This window comes from Sabethes cyaneus, chromosome 3 (assembly GCF_943734655.1).
Source record: "Sabethes cyaneus chromosome 3, idSabCyanKW18_F2, whole genome shotgun sequence".
Classification (NCBI taxonomy): domain Eukaryota; kingdom Metazoa; phylum Arthropoda; class Insecta; order Diptera; family Culicidae; genus Sabethes; species Sabethes cyaneus.
The window spans coordinates 133,513,895-133,538,136 of NC_071355.1; the positions used below are offsets into that span (position 1 = coordinate 133,513,895).

The window sequence follows — 24,242 nt, forward strand, 5'->3', positions numbered from 1 at the left end:
AACATAACCATAGTGCGTCATTAATTTTGTATTATATGACCTGAAGAATTTTCTAGATGATGTTAACTTTGGAGCTGATTTTCTCGAAATTTACTTTTTGTCACTTACACCCCTTTCCTTCTGACCCACTCATATAAGATATCGAACGTGAAATTTAAATATACGATTTAATATAGTTGAAACGTTAGCAAATATCCTCAGGCAGGAGGATAAAATATTCAAAATTTAATGCAAGTAAAGTCCAAATTATTGCATTCTTGGTATCGGATTCGTCGAGAAAATCCTATCGAGAAATACTTCCTTCTGCGTCCGATTGAATTACTGGAAACGTTTTCAGGGGAGTTAGAGCTCTAATTTGCAGCTCAGTACCAGTCTCGATTTGCGGATCATTTTGTTCATGATACGGTATTTAGTGACTGGGCATCCCTTCCGAGCCATTTTCTTCACCCATTCAATAAGCTCAAGTTCGTCAGCATGATCAAGTGCTGAAGCAGTTCCAGGTCTTGACTGGTTTTTGTATTGATTGCTTAGCCGAAACTTGATCGTCGATCTGGAAATACCGAACTGGCAACATGCTGTTTTAACTGCCACACCGTTGCTGATTTCTTGCAAGCACTCATTAATTCCCTGATAAACAAGATATTTTAAATAATAAATTGTTATAAATATTCTTTTGACGTAGGACTACGTCTTTGTTTATTCTACTGGGACTGGGTAGCACTTTGTAAAAACGAGAAATAGAAGTGTAACGTTTGAATGAAATATTTCAAACGCTAATAGCTACTATACTACTGAACGAAACATCACAGTTAATATGTCGTTGGATAGATAAAATGTCCAGCAATTTTATAGTAACATACTAATAATAATTTTTTATACGCTAAATAGTGAAAATGTGTGTAAAGATTCAAGGTCGAATTTTTCCATACATTTCCCTTGTTATCGCCTAGCTTCACAGGCACGGACAACAATTAGATACACCAAAGGATTTGGATCCAAATGATAACCTTGAGACCACTTTGTAAGCCACACCCCTTTTCCAATCCAATCGGCAACATCGATGGCTATTGACGGCAACACCGGTCTCAAAGACAAGCGGAATCAGAGGGCAATGGCCAACGTGAATCCCACACGATGCACTTAACATTACATTTTGCATTATCCCCACCGCAGACATGCGAAATTGTTCGATAGCTTGCTCAATCAGTGTCGGACAATCATTTAAGCAGCAGCAGCCGATATGGTTTCCTCCACCACCTACACTAGCTTACAAGCAGCAGCGGCAGTGCCAGTGACTATAAAATGGTGCACTTGGTTCGCCGCCTGCTCATTTATCGCACGATCGCACTGACGGACGGGTAGTATTTTGATAAAACTAATCCATTTCTACTTTACAGTGATTTGGTATTTCCTATCACTCCTGTATTAGCGGACAACCATCATCCTAGAGTCTAAAGGACCGAATAGCGACATCCATCTATATATTGGCAACAGTAATTATAGTACTGATTTTTAAGAAGTGCTATCAGCTCAAACATAGTTCTTTTCAGGGCCACCAAACAATTTCAAACGGTTTTTTTTAAAACCACCATTTTTTCAATGAAGAATTAAATCAGAATATTTCGCTCTTCTTTTACAAATAAACACTCATACACTGATACTCACAAATACTCAAATATGCATATGCCAGAAATGCAATTTACATTAGTCTTTGATTTAATGATCAGACATAAAGTTATACTTCATCGATTAAAATATGTTATCAATATAATGAGTATTATATGACACAGTCCTACGTCACCCTTTCGTACAACCCTTAGGGCTGTATACCTTGTAGTTTTTACTTAAAATGCTTACCAATTCAATCATTAATCGAAGAAATAGCATAGACGGGTACATTCAATTTTGCTTTTCCACTAAATCTTAAAAGGTAAACAAACTGCTGCCAGAAATCAAAATACAGGGGTGTCCAAAATCTGATGGTAAGAAAATTTTCACGATACAATTTGGACACTATTTTTTTGTGGTTTTAAATTAAAATCTTGAAAAGAAACCTTCGAAACCACGTAAAATACGTCTTCCAGAACAAAACTTAACTAACTGATTTCATCAATACAAATTCATTGAATTTAGCTATTAAAACCAAATCGAAAATGTGTTGCAAACAGGCTTGGCATACACTTTTCGCTTCGATTTTGCTCTTTTGATTACTGCATCTCAGCCAAGCAAAATTTGAAAAAGTGATGTATGGGGCGTTTGTAGAATTTGTTATTATCTACAATATTGCTGAAGTAAGCATTACTGTGCATTTTGTATTTATGGCGCTATAAGGATGTTACCCGCTTGGTAGCAAAAAGAGCGCTCTTTTCGCTACCAACGGCATTGCTGCCATACAGCGCCGGAAATACTAAAGATAAAACTTTACTTTCTTCAGCAATATTATAGATAATTACTAGCTCTACAAATGCCCCATACACCACTTTTTCAAATTCTGCTTGGCTGAGAAGCAGTAATCAAAAGAGCAAAATCAAAGCGAAGTGTATGCCAAGCCTGGTTGCAAAGATCGTTTCCTCTTCACCTACGTCGAATTGTGAGCGGTATATGGCAATACACTTTATGATTGTAAATTTTAGCTAAATACAAGTAATTTAAAGTGATCCGAAAGCATTCAGGCTTAGAAAAGATTCCAAAGAATATTATTACTGTATCAAAATAATCGAATTTTTTAGAGGTCCAAATCAAGTTGGTTACCCTAATTCATGTGAATGTTATATGAAAAGTGTGATGGATGAGAATTACATATGTTTTCACGTACACTTGATGTGCCGGTTTTTTTGACTGTACGGATCCCTTCTTTCTCCATCATTTCCCTTTCATTTTCGAAAGAAACTAATGCATGACTATTGAATAGTAAAGAATTGCTAGCAATTAATTGACGCAAAACAGCGATTGAAACATTCAAAACTATTCTCGGATAAAACAGTCGCTGATTTTCCTCGCTTTGAGAATTGTTGTGTTACTTCACTTGCACAAATATCCCTTCAGCCGTGTTTCCTTGTAAGACAACAGTTCCGAAAAAATTCTTGCAGTACCTATTCACGACTGCGAAAGCTAAAGAGATTTTTAATCGTGTTCGCACTTATACGAAAATCCATTGTCAAAACTTACATGAAACAAAAGCAAAAATATTTCCTTCACTTTTTTCTCACGCAAAAACCAAACAAATATTAGCAACTTCGTAGTCGCGAATGGGGATACAATCTGGCAAAAGGAATGGATTGCTGCTCACTTGTCTGTGACTTTTCACCTTCAGGACATCAATTTGGAATAGATTCAATGTTTAAAAATAAACTAGGTTGAAAGGAAAGGGTGGTTTTACGCTTTAACAAAATTATTTACTTTCAGGACATCAAACTGGACTAGATTTGTCACAGTCCTAAGAAATCTTGTTAGGACGAGAGGACTTTATAACTCTTTCTGGTATACTTCCCAAGCACAGATATCAAATTAGTATAAGTCTAAACGTCGTAAAGAATTTTCGATCTATTGGGACGAGGGGGTTTTGTTGCTTATTTCTAAACATAAAGTAATCGAAATCACAGTAAACAGATGGTGTATTTAACTGTTGTCCCTGCCTGTGGAGCAAGGCGATCACAAATAAAATGTATGGGATAATTTGACCTTGAAACTGTTCGGTAATTTTTACTAATTAGTGATTGAAAAAAAATGTTACAATAGAAATCACATAATTGCCACATCTTTTATGAGTCGATCGGTATCTAAACCATAAAAATCCATTCATAATTGGCAGACCTATTAGCGTTCAAAATCTTTCATTCTTTCGTGACACTGGGCTGAATCCAAATTTTGGATTGAAACCGTGCGGTAAGACGTAGTTCTACGTCAAAACTTTGATTATGCAAACAAAAATACGGATTTTGGACTGTCTGGCTTCCGAAAAGAAAGTGTCTGAGATAAGCCGCAAATTTAATGTACCGCACTCAAAAACAGGAACCATCAAGCATAACGAATCGAGCAAATCGAGCATAAGACAAGTCATCATTAATGGGATGGATATAAGCAGAAATCGCACGTCATATGTTCGAGATCGTTTCGTTGAATAAACCGAATACGCTTTGGATAGAGGACAACGCTCAGAAACATATTCCGATGAGTGGTGAAATTATTCGAGAAAAGGCTTTATGCATTTACCACCTACTAAAAGTTGACCAACCATCGACATCAAATCAATAACGAAAATTTCATGCCAGCTCGGGATGGTTTGATATTTTTTTAAAACGATCTTCCTTGCATAACGTGGGTATTAGAGGAGAGACCGTATCTGCTGACATCACTGCTACAGAAGCGTTTTCAAAAATATTAGAGCAGGTGATTGCAGAAGGAAGTTAGAAGTTACACTTCAGATCAAGTATCTAACATGGACGAGATTGGTTTATTCTGGGAAAAATGTCGTCTCGTACCTATGTTTACTTGTTGCAGAAATTTGCGAAAGGGTAGAAAGCAGCAAAAGAACGGATCACACTACTACGTTTTACTAATGCTTCGGACGATTTTTGCTTAAAGCCGCTTGTCGTTTACCGATTATTACGACCAAGAGCGCTAAAGGACCCCGACTTGAGAAACTGCCTGTGCTTTGACGCATAGATAACAAGGCATGGGTAACACAGAATATCTTCAGGGACTGGATTACAAACTGCTTCCTACCGGAGGTAAGAAACTACCTCAAAGGTAAAGGTCAGGTTTTTAAAGTGCAACTCCTACTTCACAATGCCACATGTCATGTTCAAATTGATCATGAATGCGTTAAATTTCTGTTCTTGCCTCCTAACACCATGTCGGTTATCCAGCCACTTGACCAGGAAATAATATCGACAATGTTTCACCATAAGGGACTGCGTTTATTTTATAAGAGTGGCAGTAGATGCATTCAAAATAACAACTTTGAACGGCTGTTGGATGACTATTTGGCCAGCCTGCGTTTCCAAAAAGGAACAGGAATCTGATCTGATCTGATGGAATCAACTAATACAATACGAAGTTTGCAATTTGTGGTTAGTAGAACATTCCTTTAACATTGTCGTGGGTGAGTGTGCAATTCATTCAAAATATTATAAATATAAATAATATTAAGGACGAAGCAGCGCACTAGAGAGAAAAAGAGACGTAGCAAAAATTTCAATGAGAGTGTGCTTAACAGGTAAAGAATAATCTATTGAATGTGGCAACACTGTTCTGCCGGCGTCGTATCGAGTAGTCCAACGGCTTACCGAGTTAGAACTGTTTTCAAAACCGACATGTGTCGAAAACTGGAAATTGCTCGTTGTATCAAGTGCAAAAACACGAACTAACAGCAAACTTCCAGTGGTTACGAGTAGAGTTGCTGGTAAAGACGATCACTTGCATTTAGTTGATAACTAGGAATAGAGTTTCTTAAATTTTGTCATTGATTTTTTTGTTAATTTATCTTTGTGCGGGTATTAAAGCATAAAAGAAATATCAACGAGGTAATTGATAGTTAAAAATATATTTTTTTCTTCAAATCTTCAATAAAAGAACTTTTATTTCAAAGGCTCGTAAAATGAATCGTTACAAGCAAAAAGAGAGAAAAACTTTGACTATGCAAACAAAAATATGGATTTTGGACTGTCTGGCTTCCGGAGAAAAGGTGTCTGAGGTATGCTGCAAATTTAATGTACCGCACTCAAAAACAGGAACCATCAACATAACGAATCGAGCATAAGACAAGCCTGGGAAGGATATAAGCAGAAGTCGCACGTCATATGCTCGAGATCGTTTCATTGAACAAACCGAATACGCTTTGGATAGAGGACAACGCCCAGAAAAATATTCCGATGAGTGGTGAGATTATTCGAGAAAAGGCTTTATGCATTTACCACCTACTAAAAGTTGACCAACCATCGACATCAAATCAATAACGAAAATTCCATGCCAGCTCGGGATGGTTTGATAATTAATTTTTTTAAAAGATCTTCCTTGCATAACGTGGGTATTAGAGGAGAGAGCGTATCTGCTGACATCACTGCTACAGAAGCGTTTCTAAAAATATTAGAGCAGGTGATTGCAGAAGGAAGTTAGAAGTTACACTCAGATCAAGTATCTAACATGGACGAGATTGGTTTATTCTGGATAAAATGCCGTCTCGTACCTATGTTTCCTTGTTGCAGAAATTTGCGAAAGGGTATAAGTAGCAAAAGAACGGATCACACTACTACGTTTTACTAATGCTTCGGACGATTTTTGCTTAACCCCTCTAAGGTCTACATCATTTTTAGCGCCGCAAAATTCACTAAAATGGCCATAACTTTTTTATTTTTCAATATTTTTTCACCAAATTTGGGAATTTTGCCGAAAATATTTTCTATTTTCATAATATCTATAGATAATGGCCATATGTCATATGGTCCCGGAGTTATTCCGGAGTTCCTTGGGGGACCGAGATATGGCTTTTTTAGATAAAGTTGCCAAATATTTAAAATTTGTTTGAAATCTGGTGATTTTTGAAAACATGTCATCGACTGTCGACATATCAGTTACTTTGCCGCAGTTATGAGCCATAGTGCGCGCCATCCGGATCCGGGGGGACACTATAAATTCGGAACCGGTTCCCGTAACGGGACATTTCAGCTTTAGTAAAGCATGTTGTGTCGCATATCAAAAAACATCAGCATTCGATAAAATAGCGATTGGCGATCATCTCATGTCTTTCAGAGGCCATATGGCCGATTCCAGGTCCCGGACAAGTTCTTCCGAAATCCGTTTCGTGCTTGAATCAGAAAAGAAACCCTCCCCGGACCCGGATTCGGTCATACGGCCTCTGAGAGACATGAGATGATCGCCAATCGCTATTTTGTCGAATGCTGAAGTTTTTTGATATGCGACACGAAATGCTTTACTGATGACTTACTTGGCGCATGAATAATAAGGCATGGGTAACACAGAATATCTTCAGGGACTGGATTACAAACTGCTTCCTGCCGGAGATAAGAAACTACCGTGCCAAAATCGAGACCCTAGACCCTATTATTGTTCGAAACATTCTATAACCGCAAACTTTTTTTCATGAACACACTTAGGGAACATTTTACTCGGTGGTTAGAGATACCCTTTTTAAATTAGGGTGGTCCCGAAAAACGTCACTTTTAACTATTCACTTTCACATATGCGCAAGGCGCGCACCGTATGAATTAGTTGTTTTAATTCGACGAAAACAAACGTTTTGAAAACGTATCAAAGATGCGCGACTTTTCAACGTCCGGGTTGTGTAGATGATACAAATCTGCGCGGAAATTCCCACTAAAACGGTATATTTTGGGTGCTGGGAGAGGTACGTTGCATATGAGTTATATTCGCTATGACGACGTTGCTGATATTGTTCAAAGTTTTGCGTGAGAAAAAAAGAAAGGGAAATATTTTTGCTTTTGTCATTACGTACACGTTGACTATTCGGCATGAAATTTTCTGTAAGTGCGAGCAGCCTACGAAATCTCTTTTAATGCCGTCATCGCTAATTGCCAAAGCTCCCAAGTAACAATTTTAAGTTTTATTACGTTCGTATAGTGGTTTTCATGACCAATTTCATAAAACCGCTAATAAAACTATGAGCTCCATCAGAACTTTCTGATGACCGCTATAAAACTGCTTTCTGACCAAGTGGCCCACTCCTCAGAATGTTTTCATAACAGCTATGAGAATCAGGTTATAAACTCAAGTAGTCGTATCACGCTCTGCTAAAAGCAGCAATGAAACCGATTAAGCTTTCGCTGCTTGACTGCCATCGCCATAATTTAAAAAAGCTTTTCGCTTTTTGCTTTTCGCCCGATAAGTTCGCTAGCTTTACACTGTAAAAAATCAACACGTTTAAGTGAAGTGGATTCCACTTAGATCTGTGCTATAAGATACACCATATCAGATTCAAATGGAATACACTTGAAAGTGAAGTAGTGTGCTACACCAGATATCTTCAAGAAGGATACTCGGTTTTAACGTGTCATCCATTTGAAAATCAAAGTGCTACATCAGACATCTTCAAGAAGGATACTCGGGTTTAACGTGTCATCCATTTGAAAATCAAAGTGCCTAACATTTGTTTTTCAATCGTATCATATGAGATGTTAAATGTTTTGTTGAATGAAATTTGAATGAATTTCATATTGGATTTGATATGACTTTGCATATTAGAATCAGATGCTGTAATATGAGGCCTACTTTAGGCAAAAAGGGGTGCGTTTCTTTCGTATGAATTAAGCATAGTTTTACATTTATAAATTTAATATATCCGTTTATGATACATACCCAATAACTTTACGAAAGTTAAAATCGAACAAAGTCACAAAAATGTTATATATAAACTCAATTGAATGCAATGAAAGCATAAAGTTCCAGTGAGAAACTCCCGATTTCTTTCTTTTCGACGACTCATACCTAGAGCATAGATTTACAGTTGCTGTGCTCCTTCATAACCTAGTAATAAAAAATTAAAAGTCAAATTACTTTACATCAAAACAATTTAGTTGCAACTTAATCTCACCTGCTGAGCGAATTCGAGTAGGTTTTCACCACGGGGTTGAAGTGCCCTGTTCCTACTTCAGTCGTCCAGCTCGGAACTCGTGCTGTTCAAAGCTTAGGTCTAGGTTATCTTTCTAGATTTACGTCAAGTTGAAACTGTAATCATACGATACTTCGGGATGCTCCATAACTTGGAAAGTTGAAATACAGATAGTGTGTGTCGGGTTAAAACAAGAACGGGTGGCTATGCTTGAAATTCTCGCACCATTCTGATATACTGCCACTGGCAGGCTAAAGTATAATCTCTTGCCGCCCGGAATAAGATTCTTGCCTTTCGATGACGTGAATATTTGACTGATGGCGCGCTTTCCGGGAAGTTATAGGACTTTCTTAATGGTGCAGTTGCTGCCGGTAGTATTGATATGTGTGCTTGAAATGGGAAAGCTGGAGAAAACAATAGAAATGCCGCACGTTAGCCATGTTTATCTAGGCACCAGGCTTCTTTAGTTTCTTGAGTATAATCACTAGTTTGGTTAAACCGGAAGTTTCTGGACAAGACTATCCAAACTGCGAATTTGGTCCTCTAGGGACTATAATATTCGAAACTACACTGCACAACTTATTTTTTGACGGACTCTGATTTGAGGCCCTGCTGCTATCGACTAAAGTATTTCCAGTGGCCATCGATTGCAGTTGCAGAAGATGGTGATGAGCCGAAATTTTACGAATTTTATCTGCGAGCGATGACAACGAAAGTTTCCAGTATACCAGGAGAGATGTCTACGATGCCGAAGATACGCTGCTTTCGTTACTAAATTTGGAATGCTCACTTATCAGACAGGCATTCTATAGCGTTTACTACTTGATGTACGTCGGCAGGATTATTATTCACGCGATGTAATGATGTACAAAATGTAATATCGTTGGCAGGCTGTTCAGTTAGATTGGTTTTGTCTCTTTAACTTAATCTGCTCCAATTGATTAGCCAGTTCATCTACTTGAGGATCAGGTTTAGTGGTGGCGTCCGATACTAGTGGAGTAGATTTGAAACTTTCGGTTGATTTCTTATACTTTATAAAAATTTCCTTTTTTTTGCCATACCTACAAATTAAAAGCTTAAAATCATCTTAAGTTTTAAAAATCTGAACATATAAAAAATAGATAAAACTAGTCTACAAACTTGTTTCATAATTATTATTTAAAATTCTTATTTCTAGTTAACGATTTTTCGATGGAGATTATTTTGAGTAATCTTTCAATAAAATTAATGTTGTTTCTTTGCCCGTAACAATAAACGAATGATTGTGGATTAAGCATAAGCATAAAAATAGGATAGTTTTTACTCCGTTATCGACCAGAACTGATGAAAATAGCAAAATGATTGTTGGAAAAAGCGTGCTTGGGACATCAGTACGCAATTCCCCATTGTGCAGCTTTATCCGATCCTTGCATGCTGATCAAAACCGAAGCCGACCATGTCTGGACGCGGGTTCTGGTGGGATGGGAAGTTCAATAGTACTAAAGACCAGGAAAACTTCTGCATCTCCACAAGCATTTTAAAAAATCTGAGGGGTTGTTCACAAGACACAAGACAGCATGAGTCCTTATTCCCCTACCACAGAGGTAAGGGGTCTCAAACCATCATAAAATAAATTTATGCCTCCAAAATCCCCACCAATGTTCGTGATCGTCGTTAGGGTAGTCCGCTTACTAACGGGACTGGCTTCTTCACGCAGTAAAATAAAACGAGATGTCCGGAGACAACCATCCGCCAGCGGCGTTGGCTACTAGTGCACTGAAGGGGTCTTAGTACACCATAGAAGAAATTCCTGCCTCCTAGAACCCCTACATGCCAAATTTGGTTCCATTTGCTTGAATATTTCTCGAGGTATGATAAAATTTGTATTTTATTTATATTGGATCTCCCTTCTTAAATGTAGGGGTACTATAATTCAACATAGGAAAAAATCCTGCCTCCAAAACCCCCGCATGCCAAATTTGATTCCATTTGCTTGATTAATTCTCGAGTTATGAGGAAATTTGTATTTCATTTATATGGTAGCCCCTTCTTAAAGGGGAGAGAAGTCATAATTCGTCATAGAAAAATTCCTGTCTCCAAAAACCCCCACATGCCAAATTTGGTTCCATTTGCTAAATTAGTTCTCGAGTTATACAGAGATTTGTATTTCGTTTGTATGGGACCCCTACCCCCCCTCCCCCTTAGGGACTCTAACTATCATAATAATATTTCAAGGCCCCAAAACTCCTACATGCAAATTTTCACGGCGATCGGTTCAATAGTTTCTGAGTCTATATGGAACATACGGACAGACAGAAATCTATTTTTATAGGTATAGATTTCAAACCTTTCAAAAATCTACGTTATATCGATGTAAAAGTTTTGTTATATTGAGTTACGTTACGTTGTGTCGAAGTTGCTTTAAATCGAGATTGCTTCATATCGAGGTATTGCTGTACATGCATTAATATATTTCAAAGTTATACTTGTCGTAATCGCGCCAGTCACATACTCTATACAAACTCTATAAAAAATATCATGGACACGCAAACAAAGTATATCATCTTCCAACGTTCACCCTGACTAATAGTAGCTCAGAGTTTTTAAGAATAGAACTATATTTGTTCAAAATTGAACATGATGTCTTAAAATCATGGCTGGCAAAGGGTGAACATGTGCATTCCATAACCTCTGTTCATCACCTCCTATTCCTACCTCCACGATACGCTGGGATACGCAACTTCGGTTGTCGTATGCTAACAGGAAAGGGGGCACAGTGGCTCCCGCCCACATTAAGATGGCAGCCCCATCAGCGGGATAAGGACCTTAGGTTAACAGCCTACTGTACCAGAACATAAAAAAGTTACTGAAAATGAAACAAGAAATCATCTCTCTGGATTATTGGCAACGACCTTTAGCATGAAAACACGGACACAAATCGGAACATGGTATATACTGACCCTTGCCCAGCAGGGCAAGCTGGCTCAACTTGCAAGGGAAGCTAGCCGCCTGAAGCTTGAAATCCTGGGGCTGAGCGAGGTCCGCTGGCCGGGTACTGGCGAACACAGGACATCATCCGGGCAAGTCTTGCTCTACTCTGGCATACGAGGTGAAAATGCTACTCGAGAAAGAGGACTTGGATTCCTACTGAGCCCAGGGGCACATGCGGCCTGATGAAGTGGGAACCGATAAATGAGCGAATAATCGTTGCCAGATTCAGAACACGGGTTAGGAACCTTACGGCAATCCAATGCTATGCGCCAACAGATGCTGCCGACCTGCAGGAGAAAGAGAGTTTTTACAGCCAGCTGAACAGCGTGGTTGAGAAAATCCCGAAGGGGGACATCCAAATTCACATGGGCGACTTCAACGCGAAGATTGGCTCAAACAACGCGGACCTTGAACGCGTCATGGGACGCCATGGCCTAGGAGAGATGAGCGAAAACGGAGAGCTGTTTACAGAATTCTGTGGTAATAACGACATGGTCATTGGTGGATCGCTCTTCCCCCATAGACCAGTACATAAAGTCACGTGGGTTTCCCGCGACGGACGAACAGAAAACCAAATCGACCACATCTGCATCAGCCGGAAATGGAGAAGGAGCCTTCTTGATGTACGCAACAAACGCAGCGCTGACATTGCATCCGACCATCATCTTGTTATCGCTGAGATACGTCTGCGCGTCGCACGTGTCCAACGACGGGAGGAAAAAGTTGGATGCCGCTACGACGTCCGCCGATTGGAGAATCCTGAGGTGAAAAGGGCCTTTGTCGAACAACTTGAATCTCGAGCCTCGGAGTTGCCGTTGCCGGAGTTGCCGGAGTTCACGACCAGTGATGAAACCCTCGGCAAAGCGCACAGCGGGCGGAGGGAGTGGATCTCGGATGAAACTTGGAGGAAGATCGACGAGCGGAGAGAGGCGAAAGCCGGCATTGAGCGAGCGCGGACCAGATTGGCTAAGACAGCTGCCCGTCAACGGTACGCCGAACTGGAGAGGGCTGTTAAACGTGCTTGTAGGCGGGACAAGAGAGCCTGGACTAACTCCCTAGCCGAACAAGGAGAAACCGCCGCTGCCAATGGTGATATCCGTTTGTTGTACGATATTTCTCACCGCCTTAGTGGTGCCAGGATGAATACAAAGATGCCGCTGAACGACAGAGCTGGTCAGCTATCGACTGACCGAACAGAACAGCTTAAGCGATGGACTGAACATTTTGAACAACTCTTCCGAGTTTCAAATGTCAGAGACCAACAAAACCAGCAGCGTATGACGCCTACAGTTCGTCGAATAAATCGCGTGATCTCGGAGGCGCTATCGCTGGATGAAATTGTAGCAGCCATCAAGAGTATGAAATCCAATAGAGCGCCAGGGATAGATCGTATTTCAGCCGAAATGCTCAAAGCTGACCCATCTTTGTCAGCCCAGATGATGCATCAGCTTTTCAGCAATATTTGGGAAACCGCAACTTTTCCGGTGGACTGGATGCAGGGCATATTGGTCAAAGTCCCTAAGAAAGGAGACCTAACGGAATGCGGTAACTGGCATGGCATCACGTTGCTCTGTATTACTCTCAAAGTACTCTGTAAGGTAATCCTCAACCGGATCCAGGAGAAGATCGACGCTACTCTCCGGCGGCAGCAAGCTGTATTCCGTGCTGGCCGATCATGTGTAGACCATATCACAACGCTCCGCATTATATTGGAGCAGATCAACGAATTCCAGGACTCTTCTGCTGGTGTTCGTTGACTTCGAAAAGGCGTTCGACCGACTCAATCACGAAAACATCTGGGGCGCACTTAGGCGTAGAGGAGTTCCAGATAAGCTAGTCCATCTCATCGAGGCTCAGTACGGTACGGTTTTGCACGACGGCGTCTTGTCCGACCCCATAAGGGTTACTGCTGGCGTGAGACAGGGCTGCATTTTATCACCGCTTCTGTTTCTCATCGTTATGGATGAGATATTAGTTGGAGCAATTGACAGTAGACCAAATCGAGGATTGCCTTGGAATCCTCTAACGATGGAGCAGCTAAATGACCTCGACCTAGCCGACGACATTGTCTTGCTCGCACAACGCCGAAACGATATGCAGAGCAAGTTAGACGACCTCTCTGAGAGCTCTCAGGCAGCAGGTCTCACAGTCAATGTAGCGAAAACTAAGTCTATGGTAGTGAACACTGACAATTCTACCAACTTCACAGTAGCGGGACAACAAGTTGAGCAGGTAGACGCCTTTCAATATCTTGGTAGCCAAACAACGCCCGATGGTGGTACCAAGACTGATATAGCCACACGGATCAGGAAGGCCAGGGGTGCCTTTGCAGGTCTGCGAAACATTTGGCGCTCAAACCAGATCACTCTACGTACGAAAACCCGAATCTTTAATTCAAACGTTAAATCCGTACTGCTGTATGCCTGCGAAACGTGGTGCGTCTCAGCGGAGACAACGCAAAAACTGCAGGTATTCATTAACCGGTGCCTGCGATACATTATTCGTGCCTGGTGGCCTGATAATTGGATATCCAATGAGGAACTCCATCGTCGGTGTCATCAACGACCGATAGCCACAGAAATTCGTGAACGTAGGTGGAAGTGGATCGGACACACCTTGAGGAAAGGAGCGAACGAGATTTGCAGAGCAGCACTCGACTGGAATCCACAAGGACAGCGTAGAAGAGGCAGACCCAGAGGCTCATGGCGACGGAGCTTAGCCAACGACATCCGGGCTGTAGACGAGAACCTGTCCTGGCGACAGGTAAAAGCCATGGCGGGTAACCGTCAGCAGTGGAGATCTCTGATTTCATCCCTTTGTTCTGCCGGACAGGCGGACATAAACACATAAGTAAGTAAGTAAGTCTTAAAATCATGTCTTAAAGTCCACGAATCAACAAATACTCATAAATAGATATAGAAGACCATCAAAGGTGGGCAGGCAAAGCCAAATTTAGATATAAATATATAGATACTAGCCGACCCGACAAACTTCGTTTGCCACAAATTAAACTGTGTTGTACATAAATCGTGAATCTCGGATAACCTTTGTCACAATCTCGAGTTTTGCAAGTTTCTGGGGAGTTCATGGGTATTTTAATATACAAATTTTCCTCACAGTAAAGCAGAAAACAACCCCCCATTAAATAAAATGATAAAATAAAGGGGATAGCATTTAAATATTCGCCATCATTACAAACCATTTCGCCGAATACCATTTTGCGGAACACCAATTCTCGGTTGACCATAACGCGGAATATAGAGTTTCGCCGGATACCATTTCGCGAAAAACCTTACGCGAGATGTACCATTTCCCAGAAAATCTTTTCGTAGAAAGTACCATTTCGCAGGGTTGACCCAACTGAAGGAAAGTAATAGAGGCAGGGCTTGAAAAGGGATCGCAAGTTGAATGTGACTGCCGTGAATGCGAACTTTCCGCATTCAAACTCCGCTTTTTGAACGATCATTTGACTGTTTTTTGAATCCAGTCAATCTCCCGCTTGCGCTGCTGCCGTCTTACAATTCATGCGGCATCTCAGCAAAAGCAACCAGTCGATCTCCCGTTTTGCTTTGCGCTTTGAGAATATAAACTGCAAACTGACTGGAAGCATACGGTGACGTATTTTTTCGTTTCTCTTTTTGTCTCCAAATCGGCTGCTCACAGTAATAGTTTGTCACCCGGACGTCGGTCCGACGCAAGCAAAATATTCGTTTGTATTGGACGGAGTCCGACCGACTTCTTCCATGCACATGTAGTGGTTGTTTTTTTGTAGTATTGAATCATACGATTGTGCGGTTGCTTTCGTTAGCGTGGTGATTGCCAATCATTTGACTGTTTTGCAGTCATTCGCTGCTCCAAACGGTAAGGCAACTTGATCGAAACAAAAATGTCAACAAATTTTAGAGCGCGGTCGTTCTGCTGCGTGCGATCGGCGTTTGACTGAGCAAACTGCCAGTTGTGTTATACATAGCGTTCGTATTCCACCTCTAAACGGACGGTGTGAACTTGAATGCGCGTTGGTGTGACTGCGGTAGAAAACAAGGATCGGTCGAAGCCCTGAATAGAGGTCAGTAAAAATAAATAAAATAAATAAACCTATGAGGAAATTTGTATTTCATTTGGATGGGAGTCCATCCCTCCTAAAAAGGGAGAGGGGTCCTAATTCATCATAGAAAAAATACATGCCTCCAAAAACACCCACATGCTAAATATGGTTCCATTTGATTAATTAATTCTCGAGTTATGAGCAAATTTGTATTTCATGTGTATGGGAGACCCCCTCCTAAAGTAGGGAGAGGTTTCAATTCACGATAGAAAAAATTCTTGTCTCCAAAAACACCCACATGTAAAATTTTGTTCCATTTGCTTCATTAGTTCTCGAGTTATGCAGAAATTTGTGTTTCATTTGTATGGGAGCCTCCCATCCTAAAAAGGTAAGGGGTCCTAATTCATCATAGAAAAAATTCATGCCTCCAAAAACATCCACATGCCAAATATGGTTCCATTTGATTAATTAGTTCTCGAGTTATGAGGAAATTTGTATTTCATTTGTATGAGAGTCCCCCCTCCTAAAGTGAGGAGGGGTCCCAATTCATCATAGAAAAAAATTTTGTCTCCTAAAACAACCACATGCCAAATTTGGTTCCATTTGCTTGATTAGTTCTCGAGTTATGAGGAAATTTGTATTTCATTTGCATATGAGCCACCCCTTCTAAAGTGGGGAGGGGTCCCAATTCATCATAGAAAAAAAATTTGTCTCCAAAAACACCCACATGCCAAATTTGATTCCATTTGCTTGATTAGTTCTCGAGTTATGAGGAAATTTGTATTTCATTTGTATGGAAGCCCCCCCTCTTAAAAGTGAGAGGAGTCATAATTTTCCTTCTAAAGTGGGGAGGGGTCCCAATTTACCATAGCATAAATTCTTGTCACCAAAAACACCCACATGTCAAATTTTGTTCTATTTGCTTGATTAGTTCTCGAGTTATGCAGAAATTTGTATTTCATTTGTATGGGAGCCCCCCCTCTTAGTGGGGTGAGGGGTCTCTAACCATCACTAAAACCTTTCCTGGCCCCAAAAACCTCTACATGCAAATTTTCACGCCGATTGGTTCAGTAGTTTTTGATTCTATAAGGAACATACGGACAGACAGACAGACAGAAATCCTTCTTTATAGGTATAGATTTAGATGTTCTATTTCCGAAACTTGACTTTTACCAGTTGTCACAGACTGTAACAGTCGGGTCTAATCTCGGGCCTAATCCAGATTCGATCATGCGATCGGAATGTTGGCCCAGTATCGTATCCCGAAGAATACTGGGAAGTGGATAGGATTTGGTTTTAATTTACTGTGAGCCCAGCGCGCATATCTACTTAAAGACATCTGCACCACAGACAACGTGCAAGCATGCCCAAGAATCCGCAGCAAATTTACTGGGCCCTCCTGGTCGCTTTAAATTGTTATACAACTTCTTGATAATAGTCAATTGATTGATGTCTACACGCAAAATAATCCACATGTCCTGTCCATGTGAAAAATCACATAAATTTCTCTACAGGGAGTTACGTGACTTTCCGTTATTATTTCAGTTATTTCAGACGTTATTGGATAATACAATAACATTTATCTGATTTCCACGTAAATGAACGCATACGAATGCAAACAACGTGGAATTCACGTAAATAGCACGGGAAAAGTTGGATGGAAAATATTCACATAGATTTTCCCGTAATTTAGACGTGAAAATTATTTTGAGTCAATAAATTATATGCTTAAAGCGAGTTTTTTAATTACAAGTTGTTGATGTGTTTGGAAACTATTCACCTATACCGTGCAAGCACCATATTCAAAATAGTGCCTAATTCTGAACAGTTGCAAATTTTTCATAAATATTAACAAAATTCCAGCTATTTGAACAATTTAATCACTACGTCTGATTATTTTCTGTTATTTAAATGGTTTAAATAGCTAGAGTTTTGTCAATATTTAAGAAAAATTTGCAACTGTTCAGAATTAGGCACTGTTTTGAATATGGTGCTTGCACGGTATATAAGAATGCAACTAAATACAAATATAATAAAATAAACTTTACAATTTTGTATCGGAGTAAGGAAACAAATAATCAAAGGCAGAATAAAATATAAAAATTACCTCGGTGCTGCCCTAATTATCCGAAAAACAGGAAACTTAGATTTTACCACGGTTGATTCCCGCGAGTCTTTGCCCAACACAATCGTTAGAGGTTCTATACTTTTGTTGCGGGTATTTTAAATAAGCAAAAAAATTGCACTCATTGCTTTAACAGATTGTAGCAATGATGGATAATAACGACGATCAACGAGTAGACGCTACTTTTTCCTCGGAATCAAGTGTTTATGCCAGAAGTGCATTAGCTAAAAATGTGATGAATGTTGCTGCTATTAGATCCAGATGATTTCGTTAATTGTCGACGTTCGTTCCCGGCCACCTTGTGGGTGTCCAAACTAAAACGTAACTCAAATTAGTCAGTAATAAATTTACGGCAATAAAAGTACCTTAAAAAACAATATCCGTAGACCAGAAATATTGCCCGCACCACATCAGTGTGAGGTATTTTTAGCACGTCCCTTCATCTCCTCCCAGCTGACTTTTGAGTTTCGGCACGGTATCGCGTAGGGAATCCTCGGTGGTTGCATTCCGTGCTCCTACCGCACCAGAGTGTCAATCGCGACAATAGCAATACCCTCAGTCCATTTTCCTTTTGGTCGAAGGCTGTCGCTAAAATACCACCAAAATCAAATTACGTTTAAATCTTAACTAAATTTACCTTTAAACCAGAAAATAAATACTCAGCGATGTTGCTACAAAATTGATGCCTTAAATATCGATGCTGACACGATGCTCTGGAAACAACATAAATCAGAATATAAATAGCAATATTCACAAATTGATCAACAGTTACCTCTCATCAGAAATCTGTAGCCAAATCTAAACTTTCCGCAGGCAGCAATACCAGACTTGTACATTTCAGCCATATTGTTTGTGATTGACTCTGACCGAAATTATTACTCACGTTCGAACAAAGTGGCTCACACTTGAATATTATGTGCATCAGCATATAGCACGAATTCAAGTGTAAACACATTTGATTGTTCGGTGCCTTGCCATATCGAAATCATAAGCACTGTCACTTGAAGTGTGTAAGTGCCAAAGCACTTGAAAGTGATGTGGATTCCATTTGGAATTTGTAGTGATTTACAAGTGAAATTGAAGTGTTCACCATTATTGACTTTCAAGTGTAGGTGGCATTTGGATCGAACGTGCTGTTTTTTTACAGTGTATCAACTTGAAAATATATCCGTGAGCAGAAAAGTATTAGTTTTACTGACAGATCATGCTGAACAATTTGGTTTATAGCGACCAGAATAAAATATCCCACAAAATATTAATTAAATTTTAGGTAATTTCGTTGACTTGCACCATGCCCTAGTAGCACGGTTGTTACAAAGTAGTTGTGGTAACCGAATTATGACTAATTTTGGTCGTAATCCTGTTGATTCAACTCAATGGATTTAAAGTGTGCTTCTTGGGTGTGCCCATTTAATTTCATCGTGCATTTTGATATGATAGGTCGTTAAAATTAGCGCGCCACTGAAATTGAGCAATTTTCGAAAACTGGTTGTTTTACCAAATTTAAAATATTCAGTTAGTCAATCTCAATTTCTCGCAAAATAATTTCAGTTGCTTCCTCTGACAGGAAAACCGATTGATAATAACCTTCTTTCTGCAAAATACTTTGCTTTGATGAATTGTTGTTTGCGAGCTAAAACAAAATACTAGAATATGGCAATATGGCTTCACATAAACAAATGATTTTGGTGTTGTACTTTGGTATTCTTCATAATAGCAGCAAAAAAACTGTTTGGTTAGGGTGTTACCATTTTAATAGCTCTATAAAACTAACAGATTTATTGCGTTTTGACAAGTAACCGCAATAAGATCAATTTTGATTGGTGCGCCATTTTGTGTTGCTACGCCACACTTATGGTAAGTTTATAGGAGACGTGGTGCAGCCAACAAGTTTTACCGTGGTAATATAAGCAACCACAATAAATTTGCTTTATTAACAGTTTTATTATGGTTTTCTAGCTAGCTATAAATGTGTTTGGACGCGTATCTAGTGATGTCCGTTAATCGTTCGATTAATTCAACTAATCGAATAACACAAGAAATATTCGAATAATTTTTAATCGAATAATGCCAGCACGAATAGTTGAATTAATCGAATAGTTCAATCAGTACGTATAATCCCCGAATAATGCTCGTTAATCGTTCATAATCGTTCGATTAATCGAATTATTCAAAGAAATATGCGAATATTTCTAATCGAAGACCACTAGCACGAATAGTTGAATTAATCGATTAGTGCAGACAAGGCTCACCGATTAATCGGTAATCGAATAATTGAAAATTTCGGACATCACTACGCGTATCCTCTTGGTATTGCGCAATACCACAATAAACCCAGAGGTAATGATTAATACCGCAATAAAACCTTTATAAAATTCAAGTAGAACCAAGTGGCTTTAGAATTGTTACTTGGGCTGCTGAGCAAGAGGAAACTTATTACTTTTTTGTTACCGTCATCCGGGGATACTTGCAACACTTCTAAACTTTGACTTGGTATTACTTTCGAAGTGTACCGTTTAGGTCCAAGTATAAGTAGCCAAAACTTGTATAGTGGTCAGTACTTTTGATTTATGATTATAAAAAAAATTCCAAATGAATCTGTAGAATGAACAGAAAATTGGGGTGTTGCAAGTTACCCAGTAAACGGGGTTACTGACGGGGTTACAACACGAATTGATCGTTTCTTCTCCAAGTTCAAAATATAAATAAAGCTCAAAGTTGCTATTTGTTAGCTTATATGATCACTAATGGTGTACAGGAACCAAACGATAAAAAATAATTTCATTTCAATGAATTGACGCAACTTTTCACATTCATTTTTCCTGCCATGAAAGTAAAATTACTTTCCGATCGTATAAAAACAAGCAAAACAATGCTATTTGTAACGGGGCGGGATGGGTTTTGGGGCAGGGAGCAATGACAACCTGCACTTAAGCGCCAGGTAAGTAGGATCTTGCCGTGAAGGAGCGTGTTTCGTAAATCAATCCCGGTCTGGCTAGGATATCTCAGGGCAGGTCCCTCAAACGTCTGACTAAAACTTACAGACAAAAAGCTGACTAACTTAACATCGGGTGGATCGTACGGCCGACCAAACAAGGGCAAAAAGGACAATTGATGAAAAAACACCTTTCTTAAGGAAACATTGCCGCCATTTTGGTAATTTTACGAATTTTCAAAAACCGCTACGTAACAATTTAGATATTGACCTAATGCTTCAAAATCATCCTTGAAATCCGTTCTACGATACTCCGTTGGTTTCCGGCACGTACCGCCAGCAAGAAACTATTTTCTAGAGGGCATTCACGCGCCCACCTGCCACTAGCATAATAATCACTATTCTGGTATCCAAAAAATATAAACTATATCTTCAAATATACCTTAACCAATAACCAAACTACCCAAACACTTAACTATAATTCTAGCATCTGAAAAAAATTACGAAAACCTATTATTTTTCGGTCTTCCAGAGTAGGGTCCCCCCTTAATATCGCTATTTTTTCTTTATTAATTTCACCTACCAACTGTGTCTTTACAATAATTCACTTCCTTTTGCTATCCACTTTTACAATCCTTTTACTCAACAAACTTTTCTTGTAGCTTCACTTTTGAAACTTTTCTTTTCTTCTGTCTTCCGGCTTACTTCACCTTTATGTGCGTTCGTGTAGGTTCTCGTAGGTGGTTGTCTTACAAATGGCTCTTTTCCCAGATTTTTGTGCCTGCCAAGCACAGGACTTTCGACCGGGGCCAGTGACCCAACTTTGGCTAATTTCGCCAGGTTTCATCCGGTGGGCATTAGCAGGGTTTGTTTACTGTCGCGGTACCCTAACCTTTTTTCGGGGATAAAGACAGGTAACGCGAAAAGGTTTTTGGTGAAGGTTGTGTATGGGATTGGTTAATAGGGTTTGTTACCTAGTTTATTTTGTAACATCGTTACATATTATGGAATAAACTTAATTAAACAACGGTGTGTGTGTGTGTGTGTGTGTGTGTGTGTGTGTGTGTGTGTGTGTGTGTGTGTGTGTATGTGTGTGTGTATGTGTGTGTGTGTGTGTGTGTGTGTGTGTGTGTGTGTGTGTGTGTGTGTGTGTGTGTGTGTGTGTGTGTGTGTGTGTGTGTGTGTGTGTGTGTGTGTGTGTATATGTGTGTGTGTGTGTGTGTGTGTGTGTATGTGTGTGTGTGTGTGTTTGTGTATGTAACGCTTTCCAATCTCTCATTTTTCTCAGAGATGACTGGACCGATTTTGATGATCTTAGTATCAAATGAAAGGGTTAGTTGCCTCATAGGTCGTTATTGAATTTCATATTGATCGGACTTTTAGTTCAAAAGTTATATATAAAAATACGAAATTCACGACACTTCATTTTCTCATGGGTCCCTTAACCGATTTGAACAAGCCTTGCAAACCCTTAACTTCTAAATTTCATGACGATTGGGCATGTAGTTTGAAAGTTACACAAAGAAATGTGAAAAAAAGAAAAGAATTAAAAATACTAATGAGTTGATTTTTCCAAATAAATTTATACAAACATTCAAACAAATTGTGCGCATCAATAAATGCTCTTTCCAATCAATAGATTCTAGTGCTCAGAAATTTCAAATGAAAAATAGGAGGAAAACGTCATACGGTAGTAATTTTATACGATTTGTTTTCGTTAGTGACACTTTAAAAGACAGCAATCTTATGTCATGAATCATATTTTAATAAATAAATCGAAAATGACAAGCACTGGAAATCATATCGATCATTTTTCCATTCTCAAGCATGTTTATGGCGCTACTTTTGCACTATTTTTTCTCATCTTGTTTTCCTAACCCTCTAACGGGATACATTGTAAAAACGATGCGATCAAGCTAATGACTATCTTTTCATGAACGTAAATTCAAAAAAAGTTTAAGTTTTGATTTTCATGCAAAAATAATTAACTGAAAGAGCATTCATATCTAATGTTCTATTCAGTTATTTTTTTCTAATTCAGATATATTGCAAAATTGAAGCCAAGCAAACTAATAGTAAAATTTTGAGATCAATCATTTAGTTGCAAATATCCTTTTTCTTCAAAAGTGAAAAAGCAAATATTCGCGCCATAATTTTTCTGATCTCTTGTTTTTGAAAGATGCTAACTCTTGAACGCATGGCATTAATATCAAAATACCAATAAATCTCTTATGAACACATTGTTCATATCGTTACTTCAAAACAAGCTTCGTACTTGGCTCTGAAGCTTAAAAGTTAAGGCCGTTTGTAGATTCGTTAGAGGGTTAATTTATTATTTTCTATATACATAGATATATATATGGCGGGGAGTCGCCTCCCCACAGTGGGCGGCGGGTCGCCGGCAACACTCGCGGCCGTCTCGTCCTGAATGATCTAGTGTTACTATAGATAGTTTTTGTGGTCTTGTTATTGACTAATGTTTTATGGAAGAGTCTTGAATTTCTCGTGTTCGATTAGTTTTTGAGTTTCGCAAAAATTTCTGTTTTATTTGTATGAGAGTCCATATCCCCCACCACAGGGGTGAGAGGTCTCTAATTATCATAAAATAAATTCAAGACTCCAAAATCTCCCAGATGCCAAATTTGGTTCCATTGGCTTGATTAGTACTCAAGTTATAAGGAAATTTGTATTTCATTTGTATGGGAGCCCCCCCTCTTAAAAGGGGAAGGGGTCGTAATTCACCGTAGAAAGAATTTCTGCCATCTAAAACTCCCACATGCCAAATTTGGTTCCATTTGCTTGATTAGTTCTCGAGATAAGAGGAAATTCGCATTTCATTTGTATGGAAGCCCACCCTCTTAAAGGGGAGATGGGTCATAAATCGCTTTCTAAAGTGGAGAGGACTTGCCTCCAAAACCACTTACATGTCAAATTTGGTTCCATTTGCTTGTTTAGTTCTCGAGTTATGAGGAAATTTGTATTTCATTTGTATAGGAGCCCCCCCTCCTCCTAAAGTGGGGAGTGGTTCTAATTCATCATAGAAAAAAATCTTGCCTCCAAAAACACCTACATGCCAAATTTGGTTCCATTTGCTTGATTAGTTCTCGAGTTATGAGGAAATTTGTATTTCGTTTGTATAGGAGCCCCCCCTCCTAAAGTGGGGAGGGGTCCCAATTCATCATAGAAGAAATTTTTGTCTCCAAAAATACACACATGCCAAATTTGGTTCCATTTGCTTGATTAGTTTTCGAGTTATGAGGAAATTTGTATTTCATTTGTATAGGAGACCACACCCCCCCCCTTCCTACAGTGGGGAGGGGTCCTAACCCATCATAGAAAAAATTCTTGCCTCCAAAAACACCTACATGCCAAATTTGGTTCCAATTGTTTGATTAGTTCTCGAGCTATGAGGAAATTTGTATTTCATTTGTATGGAAGCCCCCCCCCCCCTCTTAAAGGGGAGAGGAGTCATAATTCCCCTTCTAAAGAGGGCAGGGGTCCCAACTTACCATAGAATAAATTCTTGTCACCAAGAACACCCACATGCCAGATTTTGTTCTATTTGCTTGATTAGTTATGC

The 24,242-nt window shown here is 39.3% G+C and overlaps 1 protein-coding gene and 1 long non-coding RNA gene across 2 annotated transcripts in view; both read right to left on the reverse strand.

The window, feature by feature from the left end:
* The window catches only part of LOC128741874 (hepatocyte nuclear factor 4-gamma), a 153,703-nt gene that overhangs the window by 69,372 nt on the left and 60,089 nt on the right, over nucleotides 1-24,242 (reverse strand). The gene's annotated exons all lie outside the window — the stretch shown is intronic.
* Nucleotides 8,324-18,035, reverse strand: LOC128741875 (uncharacterized). Its single transcript, XR_008412234.1, has 3 exons — nucleotides 17,710-18,035; nucleotides 8,570-9,648; nucleotides 8,324-8,502 (listed from the first exon to the last, which is right to left on the reverse strand). It is a non-coding gene; the product is annotated as an uncharacterized LOC128741875 (long non-coding RNA).